A 16,144-nucleotide genomic window follows, 5' to 3' on the forward strand; every position below is an offset into this window, starting at 1 on the left:
GGAGTTAAAAAAATAGTAACCCTCGAGGGGGTGGTGTCTTGATGTTGACCCAATCAGCACCCCTGCAAAATTTAAACATATCACACCAGACCGGAAAAGAAGGATGATGAGGTAGTTGGAGGAGAAGTGACCATGTTTTAGGCCACGAGGGGAGAAGGGGCAGGAGCCCCGCTGGGGGCTAGGCCCCCCCCAGCCCCGACTGGGGGGCTGCAGAAACTTGGAAATAGTGTTAAACTGGACCAAGTTCTGTGGCTGAAGAGCTGAGGGAGTCTTACTCCACTGTGAGTGGACAGCAGGAGCGGCGGCAGAGGCAACAGTGAACAGAGAACTGTGGCAGAAAGCCAAGAAGATAAGAAACAAGCAGCAAAGACGGCATGCAGCTAAGCAGAGAGACATGGAGATGTCTGATGAAGAGACAGAGCAGAGAAAGCTCAACAAAGACAGTTTTGGGGTAAGAACTGAATCAGATCCCCCAAAACCCCTTTGAGACCCCTCCTAAGAGGAGGGGGTGGACTCTTACTTGATGGAAGTCCTAAAATGCAACATGCAGCAGAGAGAGAAGAGCTGAGAGCTCAGAGACGTCCTGGAAGCTGGACCGGGACGGCCAGACGGAATACGGGGGAAGTGGCCTTTTTGCCTCCCCCCCCCCCCACTGCTGCCACGCTGCCAGTTTTGAGACAGAGCAAAGGAGCTGTAATAGAACACTTAGGGCAAGGACTGAACTGAAAGCTGCCCTAAACGTTCTGACTCAGGGGGTAAATCCCCTGAGGAAGGGACTGTCACGAAGACCCCTGCACTTCGTGATATGACGTGGTGAGGCGAACCTTTTCCCTGCTTCGCAGTCCACAGAAGAGAGACCTTCGCTTGGAGTCAAAGGGCTGAGAGGGGTGAGAGGAGACCCCCCTTGTGTGTAATGGAGAGAGAGAGATCCAGCTACAACTCCAGCTACGACTGCTGCATTGGAGGGGAGAGACACTGCTGCTCTGAAAGTGGAAAGGATCTTTCCTTCTTCCCTTCTGGACTTTTATTGGAGGGAAAAGAGATTTGATCCAATGTAAATATTGCTTCACCATAAGAGAGATAGTTAGGATTGTGTATATAATGTATTATAATATTTATTTGTGTAATGATTGTAATATAATTCCCTTCCCCCCATATTGAGTCTTGTGTTGTGTCTGGAAAACCCCTCTCACTGGGTTGAGTTGTTGTCATGGTTTGAGATTGGCCCCCCCCTTGAGAAGAGGGGGACTCAGGGGTGATTGGGTGCCAGGGCAGTGTTCCCTGAAGAGCCAATCACCACTCATGTTGTTCGCTTCTGCTCAAAAATCATATATTCACAGCACCGGAAGTGGTTGGCAAGTTCTGTGTTGGCACTTGGGCTGTTGATGTCTGCTGCGTGTAGGTGTGGAAGGCTGGGGGGTGGCTGGGCTCCTTCTTCCCCCTCCGGGGAGGGAGGGGAGCCCTGCGGCCCCCCCAACTCTGCCTAGCCCAGAGCAGAGTTAGAGGCAGCATTTTGAGTGTGTGCAGTGAGGGAAGAGACTCACAGCACCTGAACCTGACTTGAGGTAAGAGGAGAGAGGCAGGCTTTTGCAACCAAGCCCTCTTCCCCCTCCTTTCTACAGCTAAGCTGTGGAGGGGGGCTTTTCTGTCCCTCCGCTGGAAAGTGGAGGAGAGGCTCAGCATTGAAGCTGAGCCAAGTGGATGGGCCGTGGAGGTAGACCCGACGCTCAGGAGAAAGAGTCCCAAGCGAAATTGGAGACGGACCCCCGGAGAGACAGAGAAAGGGGCCCGGAGGATGTCTCTGCCACGCAGGACAACCGAAAACCTGAGGAGAAATCCACATGCCAGGACGTGGACACTTGATAAGCAGAACCACACTGCAGCAACCTATGAATCAAGGGATGAGAGAGAGAGAGATCACACAGCAGCAGGAGAGCAAGGACTCAGAGCTATCTTCCTGGACTTCATGAGGAGGAGAGACTACAACAAAACAACTGGAACTTGGTGAGGGGGGAACATTCAGGCCCAGAACACTCTCACAGAGGGACTGGTTACTTTCCAGCCTTGAAAAGGCTCTTTCCTGGACTAAACTTAAAGGAGGGGCTTGAAAGGACTGATTGATAGAGATGTAATATATATATAGTTGTCTTTAGCTTGTATAGTATTTATTTGTGTAAATAAATGTATATACTTCCCCCTTCCCCTATAGAAGCCTCTGGCCTGAAAGTTTCTCTTCGGTGTTGGCACAAATTGTGGGAGGGGGTGGAGAAGCCTGAAAATTGGATTTTAGATTTCTAACGTGGCTCAAACTGCCACAGTTGTAGGGGGGGGTTTGGACTCGGGGATTGAATTTTTGGGTGTCTCAAACCACCACATACCATAATTTTCTGGGTTCTTGGGCCTCTTATTGCAGCAGTTTTTGGATCCATAGGCATGTCAACCATTTGCATTCCTTGAACAACTCTAGTAATCAATCTTATGAAACATGGGATTAAACAGGGTAAAAATACCAATCCGGCAATAGCACACAGGAGGAAAAACCCCACTTGTTTCCACCATGCTCCTCCGAATAGATCAGACCACCATCCTCCGTCTAGCATGGATTTCCAACTTTGAACTGGCACATGTGTTATTTTGCAGATGTTAGAGGCTATTTCCATTACTGCTTCATAGTTATCATCAATTTGTAAACAGCAATCTGAGGTGTTAAATTTCCCACACACTCCTCCCTCTTCTGCCAAAAGATAGTCTAAGGCTAGTCTGTTTTGATATATTTCGGCTCTACTTTGATGCTGCTGTTCAGCTATCAATTGTAATCCTGTCGCAGTCTGATTCATAACTATTTCGACCACAGCTTGTAACCATATGATTCAATTAAGCATATAAATGGGCATATGGAAACCCCATGTCCCATCCTGAGCCCATGTGGCTGGCCCATAATAATTAATAATCCTTTCGGGGGGCTACTCATCATCTCCCCATTTCTGGGATCCTCCCACCGAGTGTCCTTTAATCCCAATATAGGGTACCGCCCTTTTTTCTCAGTTAAGCGAATCGTACAAAGGGACCGCTAATTCATCTCCACTCTCTAAGGGCAACAGGAAGAACCCAGGCAGGATTATTCCTAAAGTGCAACAACCACTCCGATTTTCCGGTAAAACTGTATATGCTCTTTTTCCACAAATCCAAAAGAGCCCATTGGGTGCCTTCCAAAAGTCTTCGGAAGTGCTATCAACATTCTTCCAAAACTTTTATATTTCTTTTATTCCAGAAAAGGGGTTCATTTTGGGTTTGTTACATTTTTAGAGCTTCTGGTTCATATCCCACTCACAATTGGAGTTGCCTTTTTCTGACCAGTAATTTGTTGGGGCCTGTGGGAAATACTGTGAGTGAAGTTAGTCTTCAGAGTTCTTTTGCACAGGGTTTCCCCAACTGGGTGTACAAAATGAACTCCTGTTCTCAGTATACAATCTCTTCCAATCACCGTGGAGCTTAATATCCACCCTTCTGGCTGACTTATTTTATTATGAGAAAAAGTATGATTGCCCTTGAGTATTTCTCGTGCATCCAGGCTGAAACCCCTCCAGGGCCATTCCTCTGTCATTAAAGGTCCACTGCAAACCCAACAGCAATTTACATTTAACCCTTTCACAATTGTTTCTGCTAAATCAGCGAACAAGTTTCGTCCTTCTGAGGGGAGTTCCAAATTTCTGATCTCTTCCTGTGTCAATTCAGAGTATAAATCACTCAATGTTGACAATAGTAGATGATCTTTAGCTGTCTCTTGTTCCTTATTTGTAATAATCTCTTCCAATATTAGGTCAGGGACCCCCCACTCGCTTGTGATATCCCAACAAATCCATGTCTCACCCACGGGGCAGCTTAATCCTAGACGTGCTCCTTCTGGCCCCAAATTCTTTTCTACCCCATAGCATCTGTTTCCTACTATACAGGTTTCTAATTCTTTTTTATCATAACAAACTTCGTTCACGTACTTATATGCCATAAAGGTGGTTACCACACCTGTCTCATAGTATGCAGTTTGGTGACACTTTGAGCAATGGTCATCGGCAATGGCTACTAGCTGGAGCACAGCTAAAGAAAGCAGAGGTCCAGTAGAGCATATACTTCCATTCCCCATGCCTATCGGATTGCAGTTGACAGCAGGGTAGAGAGATCTTCCTGTGGCAAGTATAGAGGCTAATCTGGTCTTGCCCTCTGTTGTTTTCACTTTGTGACAGACCAAAAATGTCACTTGGTGTACCTGCAAGTTTTGCAATAGTGATCCTTCAGTCACTATACGTCACGCAACTTGTTAGTTTGTCTATACTTGAGACGCTGCAAATGAAATGTAAAGCGCAAATTACAAGTATCGCATTTTGTCCTGACTTAGAATTTAACAAAGACGCATATTTCTGCTTTGGTCTTGTTGTTAAGTTTGTTTTCTTACTACCAGCCTTCACGGCGATGACCCTCAGTTGCTTTTGCTAGGATTCTGGGTCCCGGCTTCTTTCGCTGGGCAGCAGCTGTCTTCTCTGAGCAACTGTAAAAGAATTTTACTTTCAAATTATTTTTAGTTTCGGGAACTCCCCTTCACATTTCCACTCGGGAACCGAGGAAGAAGGTGCCACAGTTCCTTTGACTCTGGTACTGTGAGTCCATCCCTTCTCTATAGTCTGGATTGCAGTTTCTGTAATTAGTACCACTTGATATGGACCCTTCCACTCCAGTTTTAGCGGTTCTTCCCTCCAGGTCGTTATCAAAACCCAGTCCCCCACTGAGATGTTGCGTACTTTCATCTCTAAATTCACAGTTTGGGGCAGCAGTCTCTGCTGCCTGAGATTTTCCAGTCTTTCAGCTACTATTCTGATATATTCCCTAAGGTATTTATCACCCAGTTCCAGGGTTGGGGTTTGAACACCTTTACAACATGAGGGATAAGGCAACCCAAATAACATTTCATAGGGAAATACATTTAAATCCTTTCTTGGGGCTGTCCGAATCCTAAAGAGAGCCAAAGGTAAACATTTTGCCCAAGGTAATCCTGTTTCTAGTGCCAGCTTGGTGATGGTTCGTTTTAATGTTTGATTCATGTGTTCCACCCTTCCTGAGCTCTGGGGGTGCCAAGGGGTATGATGTTGCCAATTAACTTGCAAGGTTTTGAATACTAGTTTCAAAATCTTTGAGGTGAAGTGTGGCCCCCGGTCAGAGTCTATGGTTTCAGGTAGTCCAAATCTGGGAATTATTTGTTCTAGTATTACTCTGACTGCGCTTTGAGCAGTTGCCCTCAGGACTGGGAATGCTTCCACCCAATGAGTCAAGTGATCTACAATTACTAACAAATATTTACACCTCTGTACCGGGGGTAGCTTGGTAAAATCTATCTGAGCTCTTTGAAAGGGCCTGCTTGCAAGTTCTCATCCTCCAAGGGGACGAGTGTCGTTGTTGCGGCGGTCAATAATAAGAAATACACAGACAGTCTAGTTCCAAGCAACAAGACAGGAAAGGAAAGAACCTTTATTGTAACAGAACACTGACTCATAGCCCTTGGCATAACATACATGTTAAACTACCATTGGTGTTTTTTCATAAACATACATCACAATTGGCTGCCCTGCATCACACCATGATGATTCAGAGTTTACAGACTTACGGTGACTTGTTTAACTCTGTCTTCCTTCCGACAGACCTGTTGTCAACCCTGACAGACGAGCTCTTTGTACACTCTTATTTACTTTCTGGCAAATTAAGCATTCGCTTGTAATTTGCTTGGCAATGGTACATACCCCTAGGGGCCCATAAGCTCTTAGAAATGTGTCCACCAGGGCTTGAGTTCCCCAATGAGTGCTGTTATGCAGTTCTTTTAACACTTCCCATGTAATTGTTTCTGATAACATTTGCCTCCCATCTGGGAGGAACCACTCCCCCTTTGCATTCTTCTCAGCTCCTATTTCCAATAACTTTTGTTCTTCTTTGTCAGTAAATATTGGTCGTGGAGTTTCCTTCGGTATCAGTACTAGAGTCATTATCTTTGCCTCAGGTACCTTGTGACTCAGAGCTGCCTCTCGGGCAGCTTGGTCTGCTCGATTATTGCCCTGGCAAATTATATCATTCCCTTTACTATGGCCTTTAACATGAACAGTGGCAATTTCCTGAGGCCTCTGGATTTCTTCTAGCAAGGTCTCCAGAAGCTCTCAATGACTTAAATCTTTCCCTTGAGAGGTCACCATTCCCCTCTCATGCCAAATTTTCCCAAAAACATGTGCTACCCCCCAGGCATATTTAGAATCAGTGTATATGGTTCCCACTCCACTGCCGATTGTGCATAGTGCACTGATTATTGCATGCTTGAGTGGACCAAGTATTTGGAAGACTGCCTGATTCTATTACAGTGAGATCTTCTCCATCAATCACTGCGTAACCACTTTTTCGTTTTCCTTCCACTACTCTTGATGACCCATCCATAAACAGGTGCATCCCTCCTTCTATAGGGATATCCATCAAATCTTCTCGGATTTTCGTCTGATAGTCAATAATGTCTAAACAATTGTGTTCAACTTCCTCATTTTCTATGGCGTTCTGACCATATAAGAATTGTGATGGATCTACACATGAATTGGTTGTTATACTTCAATCATCTTTTTCTATTAATATGGTTTCGTACTTTAAGATTCGGGAGTCTGTCATCCATCTCCCGGATTTCTGGCTCAAAATTGTTCTTACTGCATGTGGGGTATGAACTCTAATTTTTGCTCCAAATGTTAGCTTTCTCGCTTCTTCTACAAGGATGGCCATAGCAGCTACTGCCTGCACACACGCTGACCACCTCCTAATTACTGGGTCTATCATCTTTGACAGAAAAGCTACTGGTTTCTTACTTCCCCCCCAGTCTTGGGTAACAACCCATTTGCAGTCCCTTCTGAGGCATTTACATAAAGGTCAAAAGGTTTCTTTAGATCTGGTAATGATAACACTGGAGCTTGGGTCAATGTTTCTTTTAGTTTCTCAAATTTTTTGATTTCTTCTGAGGAATATTCTGCCCTGTAAACTTTTCCTGAGGCAGTATCCACTAGTTTTTCATATAGGAACTTTGTTTTATTACTGTAATCTGCGATCCACAGCCTACAAAATCCTACCAATCCCAAGAATTGTCTCACTTCCTTTTTAGTTATTGGCAGGGAAAGGTCCAGGATTCCCTTTATCCTTTCTGGACCCAGTTTCCATCCACCATTGCTTATGATGTATCCCAGGTACTTCACTTCCTTTTCTACAAACTGAAGTTTACTCTTTGACACTCTTAATCCCTGTTCTCCTAAATAGTTTAGCAGTCTCACCGTTCCTTTTTCTACTTCTGTTTGGGTTTTCCCAGCCACTAACAGATCGTCTACATATTGTAGAACAATAATCCCTTCTCTGTGTTCAAATCCATTTATTATTTTTTCCACAACCTGTCCAAACAAATTAGGTGCTTCTGAGAACCCCTGTGGGAGGACTGTCCATCTGAGTTGTTGTTTCCTGTCCATTTCTTTGTCCTCCCATTCAAACGCAAAAATATCTCGAGAATTTTTGTCTAGGGGACAAGTCCAAAATGCATCTTTCAGGTCAACCACTGAAAACCATTCGCACTCTGGAGGTATTTTGCTCATTATGGTGTATGATTTTGGTACTACAGGATGTCAAACAAAAACTATTTTATTAATTTGCCCTAGGTCTTGAACCAATCTATATGTCCCATCGCTTTTCCTTACTGGCAAGATGGGGGTATTGTATGGTGACATGCAAAGTTCTAATAACCCGTCACGTATTAAACTCTCTATCACCAGTGAAAGGCCTCTTTTTCCTTCCAGGGGAATGGGGTATTGGCAAACACAAATCATAATTTCTGTATACAATTCTACTGTAAAAGGTTCTATTTTCAATCTTCCCCTGTTTCCGTCTTTGGCCCATACTTCAGGATTTATACCCAAATTCTCACTTAGGATGAAAAGTTTAACTTCCACCCCCTCCCCTTGAGGTACCACCCCTACTCCCAAGATTCCCATTAGATCTCTACCTAATAGATTCACCCCTGCCTGGGGCGTAATCAGTAAATCTGCTTCAATCGCCTTCCCATTTCCTTTTATTAATACTGATGGGGCTATAGGTACCTCAAAGTGTTCTCCTTTGGCTCCCTGTACTGTGACTGTTTGGTTTGATACTCTTATTCCCGATGGAGGTTGAGTTACACATGTCCTCTGAGCCCCTGAATCCACTAAAAAGATGGTATTGTCCTCCTGGGATCCCAGTTTTAAATTTATCAAGGGCTCTTTTCCTGTTTCTGACCCCAGGCAGAAGAGCCCCTGACATCCCTATTCTGAGCTCTCCTGTAACTGGAAGACTTGGATGTCATTTTGGTGCCTAGGACAATCCCTTTTAAAATGTCCTTCCTGTCCACAGTAAAAACAAGCTCTTCCCTTTCTTTGTAAATTGGGAGGGGCAGTTTGCATCCCCGGTCTTGTTAGCGATCGGGAAGGTCCTGCAGGGTATTGAGTTCCCTGACCTTTATATTTATTGGGACCATTTCCATATTTCCCATGTGGTACCCATGCCCTTTTCTTCCCTGGGGCTCATTCCCCCCCTTGCTTATTCACTTCTTGAACCGTAGCTATCATTACCTGGATCTTCTGCTTTTCCTGTTCTTCGTCCCTCCGAACGTACTCTTTCTGAGCTTCCTTCAATAGCTCATTCATGTCTTTCTCATTCCAGTCCTCCAACTTTTCTAATTTCCGTCTAATATCTGACCACGAATGAGTCACAAAAAAGGCTTTCAACAATTGCTGTCCTGCTGGACTGTCCAACTGGACCCCCGAATACTGCTGTATGTTCTTCTTTAATCTTTCTGACCATTCAGATGGTGACTCATCTTTGGTTTGCTTTTCATCAAAAGCCTTAGCAGTATTGTGTCCTCGAGGGGTTGCCTCTTTAATTCCTTTAATGCAATTTCTGTAATCTATCATATTCTGTCTTCCCCTGTCTGTATTCTGGTCCCAGTTTGGACGTGCAATCGGCATTTTTTGTTCTCCCCCCCTGACCATTTATCCCTTGGGGATGTTCCTGGTCCCAAACCCTGAAAACAACATTCCCATTATAGACTGCATCTCATCCCATATGTACATATTTGGGCCTAAAAATTGATCAAATTGTTCAGCTAAGCCCAGTGGATTCTCCAATGACTTTTTCATTTCTTTCCGAAATTCCTGTACTTCAGAGTTGGTTAGTGGGGCATTTACAAATCCCACATCCCCTTGCATTCCCTGCATTGGAACCTCTCTAAGGGGATAGAGTCTTTCAGGTGCTTCAGGTGCTTCTGACTCCCATTCTCTCCTAGCCCTTTCCCGTGTCCGGGGAGGGTTTGGAGGAGGGACTGTATCTGGGTTTTGTGCCCCATTTCCTTCATTCCCCTCAGGATTATAGGGAGGAGGATTTTCTGGAAGGTTTTCTAAAGGGTCCCATATTGGGCCCTTCTTTTTCTTCTGATGTTTATTAGCTCCGTTTGCTATAGAGACTGGGAACAAACCTATGGTCCCCACCCAGCATGCAGCATAATCGCTCTCTTTTGCATTAAAAGGCTCTTTTGTATTGACATAGCAATTTAATGCTCCGCAAATCCAACCTTCAAAATGAGCCAAATTGAGGCCAATAGAGATAGTCTTCCCTTATAGGTCCTTTTGTCTATTTGTACATGCAATATTGGATCATTGTGGCTTTATCCTTTCCCCGCATCCTTTTTGTCTCTCCCCAGGAATCTAGCATCCTTCCCAATGGGCTGCCTTGAGTCATTTGAAGTGACCTTTCTGATACCTTTTTCCCTTTCTTTTCTGCAACCCTTTTGCTGGATTTACCCCCCATTCCCCCATTTCAATAGTGATAGCATGTGTTTTGTGTAGGGTCTTCTTTTTTTTTTTTTTTTTACCTCACACTGGGACCTGCAGCTCGGTGGAGGAGCTGTGCAGGCGCACCCCCCCTCTCTCGCCCGGGGGCCGGTGCTAGGAGGCACGCCCCTCCTTTCTCATCTGGGGGCCGGTGCTGTGAAGAGTACCCTCCCTCTCTTGCCCGGGGGCCGATGCTAGGAGGCACCCCTCTCTGGCGGGACCCTGGGGCCACCCGTTGCCCCCCCGCCTCTCCAGCAGAACTCCAGGACCACGCGGTGCGGTTCCCAGTCCTCCTCTCACCACTCCGCTTTTCCTCCTGGCAGCCGAGCAATGCAGCTGCTTCCCTAGAGAGAAAGAGACAGAGAGAAAAAGAGAGAAAGAGAGAGACTCCAACTCCCCCCTCAGATACGTTTCCCTCATAAACATGCTCACTCTCTTACTTAAAATAGACCATTTTGGAGTCTTACGGGGATCTGTGTATGTAGCTTAACGTTGTTGCAGCCTTAATTTAAAGTTATGACCGGTTCTTCTGTTGTTTCTCTTTGTTCCACGTCTGTCCCTTGTTCTTTGCCGCAACGGACCTGAAAACAGGCACCAAGTCCCCGAACTGCCAAAAATAGGCAGACGCACCTTTCAAGGACCATAGTACCTCCTCCCGGGGCCAACGGGCTTAGAATTCCTGGGTTTCGGCACCAAAACTGTGGGAAATATCCCTCTTTTTAAATTTAGAATGACAGCATAAACTCAGGGAACAAAGAAATAAGAAAGAATTTATTCAACGCGTTGGGTCTTTCTCGCACTGAGTTTCTGGGGGAAAGACCCCTTTGGTTTAAATTCCATACATTTTAAAGTTTCACAAAATCCCCACCCTTTTCAGATAATTGTAATATATTCATTTTTGCCTAAAAAGGTTTCTTTTCTCTGAAAAGGGGCTTTCCCTTTATCCCAATTGGCTGCAAGCCATCCCCTGTCAAAGATGATGGATCTTCCTTTGTTCTTATCCCAAAGAGAAAAGGAACCTCGTTTACAACATGGCCTCAAAACTTTTTAATTTTTAAGAATTTTCACATTTCCCTTATCTGGCTGAAAAAGACCCTGATACTCAAGTTCAGTCTTTGGAACTTGGATATCTTACAACTTCACCATATGCCTATATATATACAAAACCATATTTTTATTTCTCATACCTGTGCTACTAGAGCACAGGCTGCCTTGTGGGGTGTACCCCCTCTCCCTAGCTGGGGAACGCCTGCTCCTAATAGCAGGGACTCTGGTTTGCACCAACGAGACATGGGAGATGTTCTCCTGAAACTCCTCTCTGAGTTTTTGGTGGCCATCTCTAACTGCCTCTGTTAGAGTCCGGAGGGCTGCAGCCAGTTTCTCTATGGAAGAGATGTGGGTGAGGACATGTTGTGACCCATCCCAGAAAGGGGAGGTGTCATAGGTTTACTTGTTCTAAAAAACCAAGCAGGGAATTTTTCTCTCCCCTGCGTCCCTGTAAAATTCCTGTAAAAGAAAAATGTTGAATGAGGGACGGAGAAGGGGTTTGCCTAGGGTAATTGACGCACACAAAAGAACTAACTAGCAGGCCCGCATTCCAAGCTGATGGTCCTCCTAAAACTGTGGGGAGCGATGATGAGTTTTCTTTATTTCTCTCCTTGGAAACGGGGGCACTTGACTTTTGCCTTAACTCAGGCAAGGTGCATGTTGGAAAGGCTCTGAGGTCGTTTTGTTCTCAGCCTGGTCATCTGTCTGTTTTCTGGCCTCGACTTGCCTCCGTTTTCCTGCACCCTGTTCTGCCCCCAGCCCGGACCTGCTCAGACTTCATTGGGGAGGCTTGACCAACCTGCAGAGGAACTTTTTGGGGAGGAGGTCGCCCTCTCCCTCCTCCGCTCCCGTGTTTGGCAGCGGTTTGTGCCCATCAATGAAGGGGGGGAAATCCCGGACACAGCCAGCGGCAGACAGCATGAGTTTCGTGGGAAGACCTCGCCTTCTTTCCCCTTTTCCCCTTCCCCTTCTCGGGGGGGGGGGTGGGAATCTTCATTGTCAGTTTCTCCTGCACACAGGAACCCCACGTGATGACTGCCAGAGCCCAACAGCGCCCCCTGCTGACTACCACCAAGCAACTGCAGGCTCTGCACCTCCAGTGATCCAACAGTACCCCCTGCCGATCGTAGTTAGTATTGCACCAAAGGACAAGAAGTATTGAACTGTTTCCTTTTTTGAAGGGGACTTTATTCATCCACACGTCTCTTACCCCCTTTGCTCAATTCCTTGCTCATCGGGATACATTGCTCTTGAACCTGGAGGAAGTGATTCTTGAATATCAACCACCTCTCTTGGACCCGTTTTCCATGCAGGTCCTGTTCCCATGGGATTCTTCCAAGAAGATCTCTGAACAGGTTAAATTTAGCTCTCCTGAAGTCCATGGTTGCAATCTTACCTGCTGCCCTGCTTCCTCCTCAACCAGTACTGAACTTCACAATGTCATGGTCACTGCAGCAAAGGCTGTCCCCAACCTTCACATCTCCAACAAGGCCTTCCCTGTGATGCCTTAAAACATCATGAAGAAAAAACTCCAGGCCAATTTAGTATATAAGATAAGATAAGAAGAGCAAGTCCTTTAATTAGGCCCTCCGGCCCAGGGGAATACACAGAATGCGCGCGCGCAGCCAGGCAGTGGTTCTACAATTTTATAGTGTGGTACATCCAATGCCAGAACTGTCTGCCCCCCAGTTCCTCCCAGTTCTGCCCCCCGGATCGCCTCTTTGGGAGTTGAGTCTGGGGTTGTTGGGATCCCTTCTTCCTAATCTTCATCTTCTTCATCTTCTTCACAACACGTACAGTCCTTGGATCTCATCCAAAGTTCTGGAGTTGAAGGTTGCTATGTCTATCCGTTGTATCTTCTTGTCTGGGTCTAGGGTGCAATGTTCTTAAACAGAGGTGCTTTCTACAATTCTACCTTGAAAAGAAGTCTAAACACGCTAAAAAGGAATTTAGAAGGTTGGATATGAAATGAGGTAATAGGGTTGGGTAAACGTGCAAATTACTGTGCTAAAGGGTGGCATATCATACAGTTACATTAAAATCTGCATTTACTACACAGCTACTTCTAAAATCTACAAAAAGCTAAAAAATCCAAAAAGTTCAAAGGTATCACGTTTGTTAGTATGAGATCAAGCAGCACACCATTCTTTGTGGAGTCCTCCCCTACCTGTCACAGGAAGTTGTTATCAATTCTTTCCAGGAACATCCTGTAGTATTTGTGCTTTGCTGTGTTGATTCTCCAGCAGATGTCAGGGTAGTTCAAGTCCCCTACAAGAACCAGAGATTGTGACTGTGAGGCTACTTCAAGCTGCCTGTAGAAGGCCTCATTTACTTCCTCCTCCTGTTTGAGTGGTGTCTCAGTTTAATGAGACTGAAGTATTTTGCTAAGGAGGATGAGTTATGAGGAAGACCAAACACCTCCCTCTAAGCAATTGTAAATTCGAAATTAAGAAGCTCCAATTGAGGAAGTATGGAAAAAGGAAAAACGACAGCCCTTTATTAAAGGATATATGTGTATTGGCAGAACAACAAAAGAATACAAAAGCAACTAAACAATAATCCTCTACACCAAAAAAAAAGTCACCTTCTAAAAAGGAAACAGTTCAATATTTCCCCTTCTTTAGCGCAATTCTAACTACGATCGGCAGGGGGCGCTGTTGGATCACTGGAGGTGCAGAGCCTGCAGTTGCTTGGTGGTAGTCAGCAGGGGGCGCTGTTGGGCTCTGGCAGTCATCACGTGGGGTTCCTGCGTGCAGGAGAAACTGACAATGAAGATTCCCACCCCCCCCCCCGAGAAGGGGAAGGGGAAAAGGGGAAAGAAGGCGAGGTCTTCCCACGAAACTCATGCTGTCTGCCGCTGGCTGTGTCCGGGATTTCCCCCCCTTCATTGATGGGCACAAACCGCTGCCAAACACGGGAGCGGAGGAGGGAGAGGGCGACCTCCTCCCCAAAAAGTTCCTCTGCAGGTGGGTCAAGCCTCCCCAATGAAGTCTGAGCAGGTCCGGGCTGGGGGCAGAACAGGGTGCAGGAAAACGGAGGCAAGTCGAGGCCAGAAAACAGACAGATGACCAGGCTGAGAACAAAACGACCTCAGAGCCTTTCCAACATGCACCTTGCCTGAGTTAAGGCAAAAGTCAAGTGCCCCCGTTTCCAAGGAGAGAAATAAAAAAAATTCATCATCGCTCCCCACAGTTTTAGGAGGACCATCAGCTTGGAATGCGGGCCTGCTAGTTAGTTCTTTTGTGTGCATCAATTACCCTAGGCAAACCCCTTCTCCATCCCTCATTCAACATCTTTCTTTTACAGGGACGCAGGGGAGAGAAAAATTCCCTGCTTGGTTTTTTAGAACAAGTAAACCTACAACACCTGGTGACAGAGGACACAGAGAAGGCAGAGTCTTTGCATTGGTCTTCACTGACAAGACCAGCCCTCAGGAATCTCTGATCCAAGAGACCAGGGCAAAGGAATGTTGGAAGGAAGACTTTCCCTTGGTCAAGGAGGATAGGGTCAGAGAACATCTGGGCAGACTTGACATCCACAAGTCCATGGGCCCTGATGGGATGGATCCATGAGTGCTGAGAGACCCAGTGGACACCATAATGAGACCACTCGCAATCATCTTTGAAAGGTTGTGGTGATAAGGAGAGGTACCTGAGGACTGGAAGAAAGCAAATGTCACCATGGTCTTCAAAAAGGGCAGGAAGGAGGACCCAGGAAACTACCAACCAGTCAGCTTCACCTCAATCCCTGGAAAGGTAATGGAGTGCCTCATTCTGGAGTCCATGTCTTTCCACATGAATGACAAGAAGATGATCAGGAGTAGTTCAGCATGGATTCACTAAAGGTAAATCATGCTTGACCAACCTGATTGCCTTCTATGATGAAACAGCTATCTGGATGGATGAAGAGAGATTAGCGGATATTGTCTACCTTGACTTCAGCAAGGCTTTCGACACTGTCTCTCACAACATCCTCATAGGCAAACTCAGGAAGTGTGAACTGGATGAGTGGACGGTGAGGTGGATTGAGAACTGGCTGAATGGCAGATCCCAGAGGGTCATAATCAGTGGCACAGAATCTAGTTGGGGGCTTATCACTAATAGCGTCCCCCAAGGTTCTATACTGGACCCGGTATTATTTAACTTGTTGTGATAGTTTTCACTCTAGGCCTTCCTGCAGACCAGCTTGTAACCAGGAAGGAACTAGGAAGGTGACCACAGAAGTATTCCATGCTATTCCTTTACGTAACTTGAGGTATAAATAAAGCCAACGGGAGGGACCTCTCTTCTCTTCCTTTCCGGCGAGGTTCGAGAACGGTGGGTCCCTGTCTCGGTCTTGCTTATCTGGAACTGAGGCCTACAGTGACTGCTGTTATCTGCCACGCGTGAGGGGAGAGTGTTGGGCCGCGTCCAACCGTCCAGCTTCTCTCAAGGGAAGTGGTGAGATTTTGTCAGTTCTTTAGTTTGCTGGTTACTGGGTTTTTAGATCGTGTAGACCTGTTTTGTTTTTGTCCCTTTTCATCCTATTTTGTCCTTTTTCCCTTCTCCCTTCCCCTCTTCCCTTTAGGAAGCTATTTGGGGTTTCTGGGGTTATAGGTATATAATATTCTCACTGTATATATCTGTTTCATATGTAAAATATATATTTTTGCTATAGCTTTGGCTACTTGGTTTTTTTCTTCCCTCTCTGGGAAGTAGACCCTGTTGTCAAGTTTCGGAGTCTTGGCGGGAAGCCAGCTCAAAACTTGCACACTTGTTCATCAATGGCTTGGATGAAGGGGTAGATGTCTCTTCAGCAAGTTTGCTGATGACACAAAGCTGGGAGGAGTGGCCGATACCCCAGAGAGCTGTGCAGCCCTTTAGAAGGACCTCGACAGGTTGGAGATATGGACAGAGAAGAACTGTTTGAAATTCAATAAGGGAAAAGGCAGGGTCCTGTACCTGGGAAGGAATAACCCCAGGCATTGGGACAGGCTGGGGGCCGACCTGCTGGAAATCAGCTCTGCGGAGAAGGACCTGGGGGTCCTGATAGACAGCAAGCTGTCCATGAGCCAGCAGTGGGTCCTTGTGGCCAAGAAGGCCAATGGTATCCTGGTGTGCACATAAGGAAGAGCATTACCAGCAGGTCAAGGGAGGTGATCCTGCCCCTCTACTCAGCCTTCGTGAGGCTGCATCTGGAGCACTGTG

The 16,144-nt window shown here is 46.1% G+C and overlaps 1 long non-coding RNA gene across 2 annotated transcripts in view; it reads right to left on the reverse strand.

Annotated features, from left to right (window-relative positions):
• Positions 1 to 15,530, reverse strand: part of LOC113981377 — an 18,143-nt gene extending 2,613 nt beyond the window's left edge. Inside the window, exons 1-3 of one of the 2 annotated variants that reach the window (XR_003538394.1) lie at positions 15,102 to 15,530; positions 12,893 to 12,895; positions 2,452 to 2,463 (exon numbers count right to left, since the gene is read on the reverse strand). This is a non-coding gene — a long non-coding RNA (uncharacterized LOC113981377). Of the gene's footprint in view, positions 1 to 2,451; positions 2,464 to 12,751; positions 12,760 to 12,892; positions 12,896 to 15,101 lie in introns of those variants that run through there. The other variant, XR_003538393.1, reaches the window with a different exon arrangement.
• Between the last annotated feature and the right edge of the window lie 614 nt (positions 15,531 to 16,144).

The sequence above is a fragment of the Neopelma chrysocephalum genome, unplaced genomic scaffold, assembly GCF_003984885.1.
Source record: "Neopelma chrysocephalum unplaced genomic scaffold, ASM398488v2 Primary Assembly neopelma1_96513, whole genome shotgun sequence".
Lineage (NCBI taxonomy): Eukaryota > Metazoa > Chordata > Aves > Passeriformes > Pipridae > Neopelma > Neopelma chrysocephalum.